The 19,294-nt window shown below is 37.2% G+C and overlaps 1 long non-coding RNA gene across 4 annotated transcripts in view; it reads left to right on the forward strand.

Moving 5' to 3' along the window:
• Positions 1–19,294, forward strand: part of LOC105492676 (uncharacterized) — a 73,962-nt gene that overhangs the window by 41,514 nt on the left and 13,154 nt on the right. The window contains exon 4 of one of the 4 annotated variants that reach the window (XR_011609771.1): positions 13,878–14,117. The exons of the other annotated variants lie outside the window; for them this stretch is intronic. This is a non-coding gene — a long non-coding RNA (uncharacterized lncRNA). Of the gene's footprint in view, positions 1–13,877; positions 14,118–19,294 lie in introns of those variants that run through there. 4 annotated transcript variants of the gene reach the window in all.

The following is a 19,294-nucleotide window of genomic DNA, read 5'->3' on the forward strand; positions in this document are numbered from 1 at the left end:
CTAGACATCCAAACACAAGAAGCCTAAAGAACACCTGGGAAATTCATCACAAAAAGGTCACTGCCTAGGTACATTGTCATCAGGTTATCTAAAGTTAAGACAAAGGAAAGAATCTTAAGAGCTGTTAGACACAAGCACCAGGTAACCTATAAAGGAAAACCTATCAGATTAACAGCAGATTTCTCAGCAGAAACCCCACAAGCTAGAAGAGATTGGGGCCCTATCTTCAGCCTCCTCAAGCAAAACAGTTACCAGTCAAGAATTTTGTATCCAGTGAAACTAAGCATCATATATGAACGAAAGATAGTCTTTTTCAGACAAACAAATGCTGAGAGAATTCACCACTACCGATCCACCACTACAAGAACTGCTAAAAGGAGCTCTAAATCTTGAAACAGATTCTGGAAACACATCAAACAGAACCTCTTTAAGGCATAAATCACACAGAACCTATAAAACACAAATACAATTAAAAAACCGAAAACAAAAATAACAAAAATACACAGGCAACAAATAGCACAATGAATGGAATGGTACCTCACATCTCAATACTAACATTGAATGTAAATGGCCTAAATGCTACACTTAAAAGATACAGAACTTCAGAATGGATAAGAACTCAGTAACCAACTATCTGCTGCCTTCATGGGACTCACCTAACACATAAGGACTCACGTAAAGTAAAGGGGCAAAAAAAGGCATTTCATGCAAATGTACACCAAAAGTAAGCAGGGGTAGCTATTCTTCTATCAGACAAAATACACTTTAAAGCAACAGCAGTTAAAATAGACAAAGAGGGACAGTATATAATGCTAAAAGGCCTTGTCCAGCAGGAAAATATCACAATCCTAAACATATGCACCTAACACTGGAGCTTCCATATTTATAAAACAATTACTAATAGACCTAAGAAATGAGATAGACAGCAACACAATAATAGTGGGGGACTTCAGTACTCTAGTGACAGTACTAGACAGGTCATCAAGACAGAAAGTCAACAAAGAAACAATGGATTTAAACCACAGTAGAATGAAACTAGAAATCAACTCTAAAAGTAGCCTTCAAAACCATGCTAATACATGGAAATTAAAAAACCTGCTCCTGGATGAGCATTGGGTCAGAAATGATATCAAGATGGAAATTTAAAAATTCTTTGAACTGAATGACAATAATGACACAATTTATCAAAACCTCTGGGATACAGCAAAGGTGGTGCTAAGAGGAAAGTTCATAGCCCTAAACGCCTACATCAAAAAGACCAAAAGAGCACAAACTGACATTCTAAGGTCACAACTCAAGGAACTAGAGAAACAAGAACAAACCAAACACAAACCCAGCAGAAGAAAGGAAATAACCAAGATTAGAGCAGAACTAAATGAAATTGAAACAAACAAATGCAAAAGATAAATGAAATAAAAAGCTGGTTATTTGAAAAGATAAATAAAAGATAGACCATTAGCAAGATTAACCAAGAAACGAAGGGAGAAAAATCCAAATAACCCCATTAAGAAATGAAATGGGAGATATTACAACTGACACCACTGAAATACAAAATATCATTCAAGGCTACTATGAACACCTTTACACACATAAACTAGAAAACGTAGAAAAGGTGGATAAGTTCCTGTTAAAATACAACCCTCCTAACTTAAATCAGGAAGAATTAGATACCCTGAACAGACCAATAACAAGCAGCAAGGTTGGAATGTTAGTTTAAAAATACCAACAAAAAAAAAAGTCCAAGACCAGATGGATTCTACTAGACTTCTACTAGAATTCTACCAGCAGAATTCTACTAGACATTCAAAGAATTTGGTACCCATCCTGTTTACACTATTCCACAAAATAGAGAAAGAGGGAACCCTCCCTAATTCATTTGGTGAAGCCAGTATCACCCTAATACCAAAACCAGGAAAGGACATAACTGAAAAAGAAAACTACAGACCAATATCCCTGATGAACATAGATGCTAAAAACCTTAACAAAATACTAGCTAACCGAATCCAACAACATATCAAAAAGATAATCCAAGATGATCAAGTGGGTTTCATACCAGGGATGCAGGGATGGTTTAACATACACAAGTCAATAAACATGATACACTGAATAAACAGAATTAATAACAAAAATCACATGATCATCTCAATAGATGCAGGAAAAACATGACAAAATCCATCATCCCTTTATGATTAAAAGTCAGCAAAATTGGCATACAAGGGATATATTTCAATGTAATATAACCCTGGAAGGAATAAGAAAAGGATGCCCACTCTCACCTCTCCTCTTCAACATAGTACTGGAAGTCCTAGCCAGAGCAATCAGAGAAGAAAAAGAAATAAAGGGCATCCAAATTGGTAAAGAGGAAGTTAAACTGACACTGTTTGCTGACGATATGATCATTTACCTTAAAAACTCTAAAGACTCCCCCAGAAAGCTCCTAGAACTGATAAAAGAATTCAGCAAAGTTTTCAGATACAAGATTAATCTACACAAATTGGTAGCTCTTCTATACACCAACAGTGACCAAGCAGAGAATCAAATCAAGAACTCAACCCCTTCTACAATAACTGCAAAAAAAAATAAAATAAATAAAATACTTAGGAATATACCTAAGCAAGGAGGCAAAAGACCTCTACAAGGAAAACTACAAAATACTGCTTAAAGAAGTCATAGATGACACAAACAAATGGAAACCCATGCTCATGGATAGGTGGAATCAATATTGTGAAAGTGACCCTACTGTCAAAAGCAATCTACAAATTCAACATAATCCCCATCAAAATACCACCATCATTCTTCACAGAATTAGAAAAACAATTCTAAAATTAATATGGAACTAAAAAAGAGCCTACATAGCCAAAGTAAGACTAACCGAAAGGAACAAATCTGGAGGCATCACACTACCCGATTTCAAAGTATACTATAAGGCCATAGTCACCCAAATGGTATGGTATTGGTATAAAAATAGGCACATAGATCAGTGGAACAGAATAGAGAACCCAGAAATAAACCCAGATACTTACAGCCAACTGATCTTCAACAAAGCAAACAAAAACATGAAGTGGGGAAAGGATACTCTTTTCAACAAATGATGCTGGGATAATTGGCTAGCCACATGTAGGAGAATGAAACTGGATCCTCATCTCTCACCTTATACAAAAATCAACTCAAGATGGATTAAGGACTTAAATCTAAGGCCCGAAACTGTAAAAATTCTAGAAGATAACATTGGGAAAACCCTTCTAGACGTTGGCTTAAGCAAGGATTTCATGACCCAAAACCCAAAAGCAAATGCAATAAAAACAAAGATAAATAGCTGGGACTTAATTAAACTAAATAGCTTTTGCATGACAAAAGGAACAGTCAGCAGAGTAAACAGACAACCCACAAAATGGGAGAAAATCTTCACAATTTATAAATCTGACAAAAAACAAATATCCAGAATTTACAATGAACTCAAACAAATCAGTAAGAAAAAAACAATCCCATCAAAAAGTGGGCTAAGGACGTGAATAGATAATTCTCAAAAGAAGATACACAAATGGCCAACAAACATATGAAAAAAATCAACATCATTAATGATTGGGGAAATCCAAATCAAAACCACAATGTGATACCACCTTACTCCTGAAAGAACGGCCATAATCAAAATAATAAAAAGCAGTGATATTGGGGTGGATGTGGTGATCAGGGAACATTTCTCCACTGCTGGTGGGAATGTAAACTAGTACAGCTACTATGGAAAACAGTGCAGAGATCCCTTAAAGAACTAAAAGTAGAAGTACCATTTGATCCAGCAATCCTACTACTGGGTATCCACCCAGAGGAAAATAAGCCATTAGGTGAAAAAGATACTTGCACACATATGTTTACAGCAGCACAATTCACAATTGCAAAATCGTGGAACCAGTCCAAATGCCCATCAATCAATGAGTGAATAAACTGTGCTATAATGAGTGAATAAACTGTTCTTGTCATGTTGTTAATTTTTTTCTGGTTGTTTTAAATATTATTTGTTTTTTTATTTTCCTCTTTATAGTTTGTCATTGTGGTTTGGTAGATTTCTGCAGTGGTACCATTTGAGTCCTTTCCCCTCCTCCTTTGTGTGATTGTGTTAGTACTGGTTTTGACTTTTGTGTGGTTTCATTATGGTAAATGTAGTTCTTTCTCTTCCAAGTTTAAGACTCCTCTGAGCATTTCCTGTGAGACTGGTATAGCGGTAACAAATTCTCTCAGCATGTGTTTGTTACTTCTGAAGGATAATTGTACTGGATATAATATTCTTGAGTGTCAGTATTTTTTTTTCAGAACTTTAAATGTATAATTCACTCTCTTCTGGCCTTTAAGGTTATAAATTTAATCTTCATTGTTCTTCAGTAACCTCAGTGTGCATTAATAATTCAAATAATTCGATTTATACAGCTGAAAAAGATAACAGAATCAATGAGTTTGCTATTCTAAACTCAGGTTACTACTGTCTTTTTAGTTTAGGCAAAAGTATCATACATAGAGCAGTGAAAGTTGTATAGATTATTAAATTTCTCAAATAAATAAATATTTGAATACATTTTTAGCAAATTCATTAGCAACTGCTGAGAATCTATTCAACAGCAACTTGAGGGAATATCCTTCTTTTTGATCTTCCTTCTTTTTATTTTATATGAAAGAGCTTTCAAAAGAAGTGACGCATCTGATTTCCTTCAAAGATAAATGGGTGGCTGACTACACATATTTTAAGTCCAATTCAAAGATGGAAAAATTACTGAAAAATGATTTATATCTAAAATATAGCAAGCAAGAACTCCTACAAATCAATAAGGACATGGTAAACACCTCAAGTTTTTAATTGTGCAAAAGACTTAAATAGGCTCATCACAAAAAAGGAGTATCCAAATTACCAATATTCATGTGAAAGAGTACTTGACATTTTTACCCACCAGGGAAACAGTGACTAAAACCACAATGAGACTAAAATGGCTAAAAATTTATAAACTGACAATAACAAACACTGACTAGTAGGACTGTGAATGGCACAATCATTTTTGAAAAATGTTTGGCATTATCTACTAAATGTAAACACTGTCTCTCCTACAACTCTGTACTTTTCCTCCTACTTATACACCAAGATAATGAGTACATAGAGCCACCAAAAACATGGACAAGAAAGTTCACAATTATTAATAAGATTTCTAAACTTGAAACAACCAAATTACTCCTTATCTGGAGAATAGTTAAATAATTTGTAGTATACTTATTAAACGGAATACTATACAACACTAATAAACAGAAAAAAAATGACTATGCAAAACCATGAATAATCTTACAAATAAGTTTAGGAAAACAGTTGGAAATACATTCTGAATAATAATATTTATATAAATTTTAAAAACAGGCTACAGCAAAAGTAAGAAAAGTTATTTCTGGGAAAATAGAGTATTGAGTGGTATGAAGCAACCTTATAATGTGCTTCAAGTAATCTATTATGTTTACTTGAATGTACACGCATGTAAGAAATCATTGAGAAATACATTTAAGATTAGTACACCTTATGCACTTTACTTCATATATATTATTACTCAATTAAGAAAATAAAAGTTAAAAATTAAATCTGAACTGAAATCATGTTTTGTTCATTGCCTAGGAAATATTTTCCTAAAACTGTGTGACGAGTGCTTGGAAATACTGAGCCGGACATTTGGAAACTGCTAAGATAGTTTCATGTTCACCGTACTCATTGAATAATCAAAGAACCAGCACTTATTCTCTCAGATTCCTCTGAATATATTGGAAGACAAAAAAAACAAAAACAAAAACAAAACAAAAAAAACACCAAAAATCAACTCCCAGAGTATAATTAAAGAATAATAATCCACTACAATTATTTTCACACCAAAATTTGCCATATTCAGAGACACATTGCATTAAGTGCCTAGAAAAACAACTATTTGGTAAATAGAAATTAAAATGTTTACCACTTATAGAGCACTCTCTATGTGTCAGTCACTATGTTAACTACTTTGCATACTTACTTACTTTTTATAAACCCTATGAGCTAGGTATTCTCAGCTTCATTTTCTAGAATAAAAAACTAAGGCTCATAGCTATGTTAAAATCTGCCTATGGTGCTGAGCACAGTGGCTCATGCCTATAATCCCAGCATTTTGGGAGGCTGAGGTAGGAAGATTGCTTGAGCCCAGGAGGTCAGAACCAGCCTGAGCAACATGGTGAGACCAATCTCTAAAAAAATAAAATAAATAAAATAAAAATAAAAATTAGCCAAGTATGGTGGCACAAACCTATAATCTCAGCTACTTGAGAACCTGAGGTGAGAAGATCACTTGAGCCTGGGTGACAGAGTAAGGCCTTTTCTCTGAAAAATAAATTAAATCAATCAATCTGCCTATTATGCCAGCCAGTTAGTGGTAGAAATAGGACATTAACCCAGATTTTCTCAACACCAAATACCTCCTGTTGAATATTGCCTTCGAAACCTGCCTCTGACTTATTTTGGGTTCTGTTTAGAATTTAACAGCAGAAGGAGAGTAGAAACTTTCTGAATCTACTTTGTTAAAAAGAAAAATACCACAGTTGCTGGACAGTAAGAGGATCACTCATTTAATGGAAATTTTGAAAACACTCCATATTTTTATCCACAGTTAATTGTCACTTTCTTAGGGAAGTTTTCTTTGATACCAAATCTAAGCCCAACTCATATTATGACTTCTATTTTATACTCTGATTGTATCCTGTATTTCTCTTTTGTAGTATTTTCAGTAAGAATTAAATTTAAAAATACAATTGATTTAATGTCAGTCTTTCCGATAGGAAACTTGTTTTTCTTGTTCTCATAGTATTTCCACACTCCAGTAAAATTCCTGGATCACTATAGCTCCTTGGTTTATATTTGTGAATTACTGAATCACTTAAAATGCCATCAGCTGCAAGAAAGGAAAACATCTGAAGGAAACTGATTAAACCCATATGAGAATGAGTAATTTTATAGAATAAGAAACCCAGGTTGAGTACCCCTAATTCAAATATCTGAAATCCAGGATGCTCTAAAATCAGAAACTTTTTGAGCCCTGGCATGATGCCACAGGAGGAAAAGTCTACACTTCACCTCATTTGATTGGTCACAATCAAGATGTAATCAAAACCTTTTTTTGTACACAAACTTCTTTAAAATATTTTATAAAATTACCTTCAGGCTAATGTATATAAGGTGTACATGAAACATAAATGAATTTAGTATTTAGACTTGGGCCCTGTCCTCAAGATATTTCATCATATATATGCAGATATTCCAAAATCTGAAAAAAAAAAATACTGAAATCTGAAACACTTCTGGTCCCAAGCATTTGAAATAAAGGATACTGAGTCGGTGTAAGACCCCTTCAGACATTGTGTGTTGGGACTCCCACCTCCCTTCCTAAGGTTATCTTGTTCTTTCTTCCATTGTTGGTTTTTAGCTTCAGGCTTAGAGTAATGTCGTTACAGTTATTTCAGACATAACAAAGTCCAGAGGCAGAAAGGTGCTGATAGGTGAAGCCGGCTGGGCTTCTGGGTCAGGCAGGGACTTAGTGAGCTTTTCTGTCTAGCTAAAGGTTTGTAAACATACCAAGAAGCACAATGTAAAAACGCACCAATCAGTGCTCTGTGTCTAGCTACAGGTTTGTAAACACACCAATCAGCACTCTGTAAAAATGGACCAATCAGCCCTCTGTAAAAATGGACCAATTAGCAAGATGTGGGTGGGGCCAAATAAGGGAATAAAAGCGGGCCACTAGCGCCAGCAGCAGCAACCAAGTGGGGCGCCTTTCAACACCGTGGGAGCTTTGTTCTTTCACTCTTCCCAAAAAATCTTGCTGCTGCTCACTCTTTGGGTCCACACTACCTTTATGAGCTGTAATACTCACCATGAAGGTCTGCGGGTTCAATCCTGAAGTCAGCAAGACCACAAAGCCGCCAGAAGGAAGAAACTCTGGACACATCTGAACACTGAAGGAACAAATTCCAGACACACCGTCTTTAAGAACTGTAGCACTCACCATGAGGGTCAGCAGCTTCCTTTGTTCTTGAAGTCAGCAAGACCAAGAACCCACTGGAAGGAACCAATTCCAGAAACAGTGCTATCTCTTCAAAATTTATTTATTAGGAATAAGAAATACTTCCCCAAAGCTCTAGTGGTGGTCTTCTCATGTCTCACTGGGTAGAACTGGACCATGTGCCCACATATAAATAAATCCATGGTAGAAGTAATAGTTAGATTTTGATCAATCATTTTAAATCACTGATGTAATTTTAAATAAATGATTTTGAGAAATCATTGTTGGCTTTGATAGATCAGATTTTGCTCCTGGTAGAAAAATGGCCACCAATTCTGGTAAGGGAGGAGCAGTGGTATGAATGGGTCAGGGAAACTTGTTATGTGTTGTCTGTTCATGCCCTGCATGACTGGTGGGAGATTTTAGAATTTTAAATAGCGTAGAGTAGAGCTAAAGTAAAGTTGGTAAAGCCCTAGGGGAGAGTTCTGTAGATCTAGATCACAAATAAAAAATTTAACAGAAGGTTTTAGGGGTTTACAAAACAGAATTTCATTTTATATGGAGTTCAAGTAAACTAAGGTTTGATGATTCTATTAAACTCTCTTTTAGAAAAACTTCAGAGACTACAGTGTAGCAATTATTGTCACAAATAATTAGCAAAAAACAATGGAAACCCCAGTGATCCACTCTTGAGAATTATTTTAAGTGTGGTTAGTGAGGAAGTGCCCTACAGAAAGGGCTTTAAGTAATTGAGTTAAAAATCCACTCTCTAATGTATTTCCTCTAGTAAACTAATCCCTTATTCTGGGGTGGGGTAAATGAGTGGGCCCCACGACTGTTGTGTGCTGATCATGGAGGGAAGCTATTGCTGTGGCATATGGAGATGATATGGGCTGAATCATGCCCCCCACCCCTGCCAAGATTCATATGTTGAAACCCCAACCCCCAGTATCTCAGAATGTGACTATATTAAAAGTCTTTAAACTTACTTAAATTAAGATGTGGTCATTTGAGTTAGCCCTAATCTAATCTGACTGATATCCTTATATGAAGAGGAAATTAAGCTACAGATATACTCAGAGGAAAGACCATGAGAAGCCACAGGGATATGACTGTAAGCCAAGGAGAGAGGCTTCAGCCTTCAGGCTTCAACCCTGTCAACACCTTGATCTTAGGTCTGTAGCCTCCAGAATTGTAACAAAATACATTTCTGTTTTTTAAGCCACCCAATTGGTGGCATTCTGCTCTGGCAGCCGGAACAAACTAATACAAATCTGCAGGATTCAATGGCAATTTCAAGGGGGAGGAATGTTGCACTTCTTAAATGACACTACTCAAAACTGCTAGACTGTGGTAACCTATCAATGAAGGACAATGTAACGTAGTGTGATAGACTATGGAAGGCTCCATGAACCACGGACAGTTAATGTTTGGGCATAATAGGGCTAGTTAGATGGAAAGTACTGGCTCTTCAGACTATATTACATGAGAGGCCATAGGTTACATGAACTTTATTCCCTAAATTCACTTGAGGCAGCCACAGGGGAGGAAAGTCAAGTACTGGGTAGGAAGCTAGGGATAATAGTCTTTTAACTATAATGTCTGTACCCAATCATTCATTCATTTATCAAAAAGATATTAATTATAACTGCTATATGCTAGGCGCCATGTGGGATATGGAGACTATAATAGTAAACAAAATGAGTATGATTTTTTTCAGGATATACAATCTAGTAGAAATACAGACAAGTAAGTAGATAATATAACAATGTTATATGTACTTCATGAGGCACTTATCTTCTCACTACCTTTTTTTCTTTTTTTCTTTTTTTTGTAAAGCGAACGTAGCTAACTGACTGCAATGGCTTAGGTTCCAAGTTGGTGTTTTGGTTTGGGTTTAGCAGCTTCTCTAAGGGCTGAAATGGTTGAAATCTTGCCTGTTTTCCTGCCAGTGCTTCCTTAAGGATAAGACAGGACTCAATGACAAGATTGGGTATTGCCATGGATTAGAATACCCAGTCCTCACGGTTCCACAGATAGTCAGGGAAAGGTATGTCATTAGGCAGTAAAAGGAATTCTGGGCATTTGGCATTCAGCAGTCTGCAGGATACAAACTAGGTGACAGGTGAATGCCCCACTGGCTGGTCAGGGGCTGCCACTAGGGCAATCTGACTCCAGGTATTAGGCATAAGCAAGCAGTTAGCTTCAAAGTACAATAGTAGAGACCTTATTTGAGAATTCCAATTACAGGGGTTGAAGGCAAAGTTCAAACGAAATGGGAGAGAAATGGTATTGGCAAGTGACTTAAGACAGTGACTTAGGGTTGACAGTCAGAAGGCTTGACAGTAAATTAGTCCAAGTGTTTGCATATGTTGATGGATATCCCAGTCTCCTTTGGAGATTCTCACTTGTGCCTGGACCTCATCCCCAGAGATTTTGATTCAGCTATTTTATTGCTAAACCTGGACATTTATTTCCTTAAATAACTCAGCATGGAATTATGATGTGCACCAAAGATTTTAAATTGCTGAATTACAATAGCAGAGGGCAAAAAGCAAGCAGGCATGTGCATGTGTGTAGATAGTGTGTCTATGTGTTGGGGGAGGAAGAAGATGAGCAGCAGGAAGATCTTTGTTCGCCAGAATAACCTCAGTAGAAGATTCTCTGCTGAAGAGGGGAATACGTTTTGTGTGATCAAGGGAAACTAAAGAGGATTTGAAACTGTGCTAAATATCTGCATGTAGAAAAGTTGGCTGCAGGGTTTCTTAGGGAAGTTAAAGGAAATACTAATTGTATCTCCATAGCAACAGGCTGCCTAGTTCTGCCTCTGCCTCTCTGCTTTCCTACACTTATCCTCAACATTCAAGTCCTTATATATTTCCTATATGAACAGGCATAAGCCTTATCATAAAATAATAACTATGCTTTCCTTTCTATTATCTAGTATTGAAATCTATGTAGAGTGCCTTTTAGGTTTAAAATCCAAATCTGTTCTCTAAACAAGAGCTAACTGACCAGGCACATTAAATCTACCTTTGGCCTGTGATCTCTGCACTTTGGGAGGCCAATGTGGACAGATTGCTTGAGCCCAGGAGTTCAAGATAAGCCTGGTCAACATAGTGAAACTCCATCTGTACAAAAAAAAAAAAAATTAGCTGGGCATGATGGTGTGCACCTGTAGTCCCAGCTATTTGGGAGGCTAAGGCAGGAGGATTGCTTGAACCTGGGAGGCGGAGGCTGCAGTGAGCACAGATCACACCACTGCACTCCAGCCTGGGCAACAGAGCCAGACCTTGTCTCAAAAACATTTAAAAATTTAAAAAATAAATAAATCTACCTCTGGTGGCATAGCCGCACAAAAATCTCCTTGCCCCTGAGTGTTAATGATGTTGTAGGGTACAGTAGACTATAAATATCCTCCCCAACCCATGCAAAAACATAAAAAGTATATTTTCTTCCGAATCCCTAGAACCTGTGAATATTTTCTTATTGGCTAAAGTATTAAAATATACTTTAAAGTATAAAATATTACCTTATATGGATAAAGATGTGATTATATTAAGGATCTTGAGAGGACAATCTCATTCTGGGATGTACCCAGGTGGGCCCTAAATGGCATCACAAAGGTCCTTATGGGAGAGAGGCAAAGGGAAATCAGATAGACACACAAAACACAGGGAGGTGTTATGGCCACAGAGGCAGAGGTTGGAGTGATGTAGCTTCAAGTCAAAGAATGCCAACAGCTACCAGAAGCTGGAAGAGACACAGAATGGATTCTCCTTTTGAGCCTCATAGGGAATGTGGTCGTAATAATATCTTGATCTTGCACTTCCAACCTCCAGAACTGTGAGATACTCAATTCCTGTAGTCATAAGCCACCCAGTTTGAGGTAAACTAATACAGATCTGGGTACCAGGAAGTGAGGTGCTGTGGTAACAATACCTAAACACTTTAAAGTGGCTTTGGAATTGGACAATGGGTAAAGTCTGGAAGAATTATGAGGTGCATGACACAAAAATTCTACATTGCTTTGAGCAGATTGTTAAAAGAAATATGCAACTAAAAGACACTGCTAATGAGTGCTCCGAGGGGAGAAGCAGCACAGTAGAGAAGGCTTCTATTTTCTAAGAGAATATATATATTTTCATGAACAGAATATTGATAGAAATATGAATGTTAAAGGTACGGTTGGCAAGAACTCAAAAGGAAATGAGGAACATGTTATTGGAAATAGAAGAAGAGGTGGCTCTTGTTACATAGTTGCAGAAGATTTTGCCAAACTGCATCCTACAGTTATATGAAAAGTAGAATTTGTAAGTGATAAACTTGGACATTTAGCTGAGGAGATATCCATGCAAAGTATTGCAGGTGTGCCCTGGGTTTTTCTTGCTGCTTATAGTAAAATGAGAGAGGAAAGAGATAAATTGAGGAAAGAACAGTCAAGCAAAAATGAATCAGATATTGATATGAGAAATTATCAGCCTTTACAGCTTGAAAACAATGCCAAAATTAGAAGAGTCACTGTTAGGAAAGCACGCTCTGGAGACAAAACCAAGGGTGTGGTTGGGCACCTATTAACTAAAGAGATTAGGCGTGTGACTCACGGATCCACTCAATAGTCTCAGTGGAAGCCAAGAATCAAGATGAGTTTATCCAGGGAAGATTTGTGGAGCGTGCTGTTGTCTCATGTTGTGTATTCCTGTGAAATTCACAGAAGACCCACAGGTTTTCAAGAATATTATATTAGCAGAAACATCGTTAGTTCGATTGAGAAAGACAAAGACAAGACAACATGAAGAAATACTGTTGGACTCCAAAATTCTACACGCAAAAAACATGCTGATAAAACTAATCAGCTAAAAATAGGTGCTACCCTCCAAGAAAAAGAATGACTCTGAGAGTAGACATTAATGAAGAGGCATACACAGTTGTGAGTCATAGAGGACTCTCACGCCTTGAAACCTGATGGAATTTGTCCTGCTCAATTTTAAACTTCCTTGGAACCTGTGACCATTTTATTCTTTCCATTTTCTCCTTTCTGAAGTGACAATGTCTACAACTGTCTGTCCCACCATTACATTTTGAAAGAAGATAACTTATTTTCTAATTTCCTAGGCAGACAGAAGGAGAATTTTGCCCCAGAATAAACCATATCCAGACCCTCACCCATACCTGATTTAGATGATGATTGTCTTCGTCCATTCAGACTGCTGTAACAAATTACCAAAAAATTGGAATGACTTAAAAGCAACAGGAATTTTTTTTCTTACAGTTCTATAAGCTAGAAGGTTTAAGACTGAGGTGGCAGCAGAGTCGGAGTCTGGTGAGGGCTTAATTTCTGCCTCACGGATGGTGTCTTCTTGCTGCGCCCTCACATGGTGGAAGGAGGCAAGGCAGTTTTCTGGGGCCTCTTTTATAATCCCTTTCAGGAGGGCAGGGCCCTCCTAACCTAATCACCTCCCAAAGTCCTCACCTTCTAATACCATCACCTTAGTGATTAGAATTTAACATATGAATTTAGGGAAGACACAAACATTCAGACCATAGCAATGATACTTAGGACTTTTGAACTGATATTTAGACGACATTTTTGGACTTGAATAGATGCTTAAATCTATTGAGAATTTTTGCAATGTTGGAATTAAGTGAATATATTTCACATGTGGGACAGATGTGAATCTTTTGGGTCATAGGTCACAGATGTGGTAAGCTTAAAAAATGGCAAAAGGGCATTTTTATTTTATTTTATGGCAAAAGATGTGACAAAGTTAAGAATCTTGAGAGGAGGAGCTTATCCTGGGTTATTCAAGTGAATCCTCAATGCTACCACAGGTGTCCCCATAAGACAGAGGCAGAGGGAGAACAGATACAGACACCCAGAAGAAGAGGAGGTGATACGATTACAAAGGCAGAGATTGGAGTGATGTAGCTGTAAGTCAGGACATGCCAACAGCTACCCAGAAGCTGGAGGAGGAAAAGAATGGTTTCTCCTCTAAAGCATCAGCAGAAAATGCTTCCCTGCCAGCACCTTGATTTTGGCCTTCAGAACCATGAAAGAATAAATCCCTGTAGTTTTATACCACCTATTATGGTAATTTCTTACAGCAGCCCAAGGAAACTTGTACACCAGGTAAATAATAAAGTAATTTTTTATTGGAGTGTGGAAAACACATATATAAAAAGAGACTCATGCTCTCAACACATTTTCTGCCTTTAACAAACTTCCTTTAGTTACAGGCCCATCAGGTTTGCATGCCCACTGCACAGTAACATACCAACACACTGAGACAGTAGGGTTTGCAGCAAAGAGAGCATTTAATGATCACAGGGTAGCTGAACAAGGAGATGAGAGGGACTCTCAGATACATCTCCCTTAGGTGTTTTTAAGGGGATCATGGAGGGCAAAGGGCTAGAAAATTGGGATCATTGATCAGTCAGGGTAAGGGGATGAATTCGTCAGGATGTGGAAACCGTATATCCAGCGAGTCAGTATGTCATGGAGTCTTTCAGACCAACTGACGTCAGTGATTTCATCAGTATGCAGGGCCTGAAAGAATCTCTCAAATGGAAAATTTGATGTTTCACAATGCTTAAGATGTTATCTACAGAGCAGTTAAAGGGAACTATAATCCTGGGACAGGGTCTAATGTGATTCTGAGGAAACAGGCAGCAAATGACTATGAGGAAGTGGGTCAGAGAGCAGCTGACCTAATGATTAATGCTAAGTGTGCTGCAAGCTTGGTTTTTTTTTTTTTTCTCCCCCTCTCTTCTTCCCTGATTAATTTTATAAACTTTATAGGGATGGTTTCACTTTCCTGATATTCTGGTATGTGGAAACTGATGACTACATTACCACTGAGTATTGGTCATAGGAAGAAAAACAATTGCCTACAAACTACAATAGTATACTCTTGAATATCAAATTTTTATTTTCTGTTCCCAGGCAATGATAACAAGGGAGAATCTGCAGAAATGCCTTCATTAAGTTAAAATTTAATACCATGCTCCTGGATTTTAGAAAGAACAAAAGTGGGATACAGCCATACCTGAAATATTTCCAAGATTTCTAGCTATTTCTCTTGATAAAGGCATTTTCCCTTTAAGAGTATCTACTTCCTCGTATTAAAATAAGGATGGTGGACTAGTCCCATGGGGTGGCTGGAAGATGTATGTTAGGACAAAGGTGACATAAAACAGGCAGTAAAAAATTATCATTGCCCCATCATCAACTGCAGGAGCTCATAGCTCATCTGCTTTTGCTCTGACTTCCAGGAGACTCAGAGATAAATGTAATCTTTATCATAGTAACTCAATAGGCTGAGTGATTAGCATATGGTGGTTTCTTTTTAATTCATATATTTAATTTATATTAATTTTATCAGCATTATTGTATGTTTTTCTCACTATAAACTGCTTTCTGGAGACAGGTTAGGTAGGCATAGTTAATAAGTGGTCAATTATGTTTGCTTATATTGTCTATGAAGATAATTGTCTTATATGGTCTATCCTGTGTTTGTTTTGGTGGAAAGTGATGGGGGCTCAAAAAAGTTAGCAGGCAGAAGTATCTGGCTCCTTTAAACAACCAGTTTATCTTGCATCCAGAAAAATTATTTCCACTTTGGGAAAGAACATCCTTTAAAATGAACCTACTTAGAAAGGAAGCAAGGCCAAGCCCTCTCTATAAAGAGAAAACTTTGCCAAGGAACTACAGAGCTCCTGGAGGACATGCAATACCTAGAATAAGTAACAGAAATGCCTGAGAAGCATAAGTCAAGTCTTCATGCTGCATATCAGCTGGCTGAGTAGAAATTGACGTTAAAACTTCAAAAATGGCATGGAAGAGCCAGATGGGAGAACAGTACGCTATATATTCAAAATAGGATTTCAAGTAGTTTATCAAATGTGTTTACAATACCCCCAAACCAATGCTTATTTAAACTGGCCATATGTTGTAGTTTGTGTATATAAATTCAAATTAACTTAAAGAAACTGTGTTACGTCTGTCAAGGATGCACATTTGAGGTAAGCCTGCAGATTTGGTGAGAGCACCGTGCTAAGCAATTAATGTGGACCACAACATTGATTGCAACAGGTAATACAGCAACATAATTTTTTAATACAAATTTCTAAGAAGTACACTTTTTAGATATCAGTACTTAATAGGCAAAATGATCCAAGCACAATTATTTTTATAGTTTTATGACCTGACCATCACTGAGGAGATGGCTTAAATGCATCAGTGACTTGCATTCTTTTTTTTTTTTTTTTGTAACATCACATGACCTTGTCTCTGTGCTTCTGTGGAAAGAAGGAGAGAGAACTCCGGTATCTCTTCGTCTTATAAGAATACCAATCCTATTGGATTAGGGCCTCACCTTTATGACATTATTTAACCTTAATTACCTTTTTAAATAAGCTTTATCTTCAAAAATAGTCACTCTGGGGGTTATGGCTTCAACATATGAATTTAGAGGGAACAGAATTTGTCCTGTTTGGGAACATAATTTGGACTCGTCCAAGGGGAGAGTCTAGTGCTTGGAGAAACTTAAAGTCCTGAAAGGCGTTGCCCTGCAGTGTCGATCCTGTTGGTGGCTAATACCCACATGCAAGTGACATTACAACAAGCTTCTGTTGCTTGAAGATCTCTTCAGCCTCCTAAGTCAACCATCATCCCTTCCAGTAGGTAGTACATTCACTGGCCTTTTTGCATGAGTATTTTGTTTTTGTTGTTGTTGTTGTTGTTGTTTTTGAGATGAAGTCTCACTCTGTTGCCCAGGTTGGAGTGCAGTGGTGCAATCTCAGCTCACTGCAACTGCCACCTACCGGGTTCAAGTGATTCTCCTGCCTCAGCCTCCCAGGTAGCTGGGATTATAGACATGTATCACCACGCCCAGCTAATTTTTATATTTTCAGTAGAGATGGTGTTGCGCCATGTTGGCCAGGCTGGTCTTGAACGCCTCACCTCATGTGATCCACCCACCTCAGCCTCCCGAAGTGCTGGGATTACAGGCGTGAGCCACTGCGTCCGGCCATTTTGGCATGAGTGTCTATCTATACTGTGGGAAGAAATATTTGCAGGTAAAAGCTGGTTGCCACTATAAGTCGAGCTTATCCAACCTGCAGCCCATGGGCCACATGTGGCCCAGGACGGCTTTGAACATGGCGCAACACAAATTCATAAACTTTCTTAAAACACTATGAGATTTTTTTGCAATTTTATTTTAGCTTATCAGTTATCATTAGTGTTAGTGTATACTATGTGTGTCCCAAGACAATCCTCCTTCCGATATGGCTCAGGAAAGCCAGAAGATTGGATACTCCTGCTCTAAATCTTGTGTCTTGTTCACTGTTGTATCCCCAGCCTCACCTCGTGGCGGGCATATTGTCAGTCCTTGTCAAGGATTTATGAAGTGAATGATCTTATACAGCAGCACCAGTTCCTTCACTCTTACACTTCTCAAATTGGGGCAGGCAGCACTCTGAAGGGTTGCCACATGTGCTAGGGGTTTTAAGACATGGGTTAAGCATACACATCTCAGAGAAGCACAAATTTTACTTGATTACAAGTCATTTAAAATTTCATGTAATATTAAGCTAACCTTTGGTCTGTTGCAAAAAAAGAAAGCAAGTTCTCATAAATGTCAAGGCCAAGGTGATTTCTTTGTGTACCATTCTCCCTCAGCTTCCCCAAGGATCTAGGTTAACTCTGTGTTCTCACTCTTGCACCGGGTACTTAGAGATACCAAATAGAAAACACAGAAGATATCTACATTTATCCACAGATCCATAAAGAAAAATGCATGTTCCAAGTTCAAGGATGATAACTATCATAAGATTATATTGATATTCTTTTTGCTGCTTTAATTCTCTATGAGAATTAGACAATGTACAGAAACCATATAAGTACAGCTTTACAGAGACAATAAAGTACAACATTCAAAGGCTTCTATTTCATAAAAAGAGATTAGGCAAAGTGCTGCTTAATGTTTCATAAAATTAGTCACAGATGGTAGGACCTCCTAAGGTCTCCTGGGTCACCTCTACTGACCCTGTACTGATGTTTTTTAAAAATATACCTTTGACTATGGAGGGCTAATATGTCAATTACTTGCTCTGAATTCTGTTCCAATGGTTAAGTACTCCTGCTAATGCTAATAGATATATTTCCACATTGATCCTCTGGCACTCTCTAAACATTTCTCCTTTATTATGCCACCTCAATGGATTCTGGCAAATTTCTAACTAAAAATTATTCCTCCAGCATAATGTATGTAAAACACAGTTGGATTCTACTTTGTCTCTCCTTCTTCCACCAGATAGATTTACTCATTTTAGAAATTTACTGTGGAGTTCTATGTTTTCAAAAGCATTCAGACTGAATGCGATTTATAGCTATCATTCAGACCTCATCATTTGCTGTAATGATTTTATAAGGGTTCTACTACAACAGAAGAACTTTACCTATTTTCACAGCATCAATATGGTTATGATTCTTAATCACTGGCCCTCAAGCCTCTTAAAGACACACTTTGGTTGTGTTACTTATATTTATGTGTATTTGTCTTCCTCCAGAAGGTGACTTTAAGCAGCTCCCTTTCTAACTATTCTTGATTTCTATGCATTTTACATTTGTCTACAAAATGGACTCATACTTTTGCATCTGTTTAAAATCTTTTCAATTTGCCCTCTCTCTGTTTTTGGTCATGCTTGCTTTGGATTTGACTTCCAGTTGTCCTTGTTATACATAAAATCCAAGGACATTTTAGCACTGATGCTTACAGAATTTATTATGCCTTGGAGAAGATCTTGATACTTGATACTTTGTCTCAAAATATATCTATAAACAAACAACCTTAAATCCAGTTCATTGTACATTTATCCAAACTACCTCACTGCTATCTGACTTACATGCACAACTGCAATGAATGGGAACTATGTCTGTGTCATTCAAAATGTATCAGGAAAAAAATTTGAGGTGATCTATGACTTTTTAAAGCTGAGTGGCTTTGCTGAAATGCAGAGTACAATTGAGAAACATGGCTTTATCAGTCATGGAAAGCACTGTCCTACTCAATTAAAAAGAAAAAAGGAAAGAAAGGAAAAATAAGAAAGAAATTATCATCTGTGACAAGATAGATAATTTATGATACAAGGAATGCTTTCAAAAATAATTATTAGTATAGAAAGAAGATGTCAAATACTTACAAAAAGATTTTTCTCCTTCTACAATCCAAAAAGGTGTTCATTTA

This window comes from Macaca nemestrina, chromosome 11 (genome assembly GCF_043159975.1).
Source record: "Macaca nemestrina isolate mMacNem1 chromosome 11, mMacNem.hap1, whole genome shotgun sequence".
In the NCBI taxonomy this organism is placed as follows: Eukaryota; Metazoa; Chordata; class Mammalia; order Primates; family Cercopithecidae; genus Macaca; species Macaca nemestrina.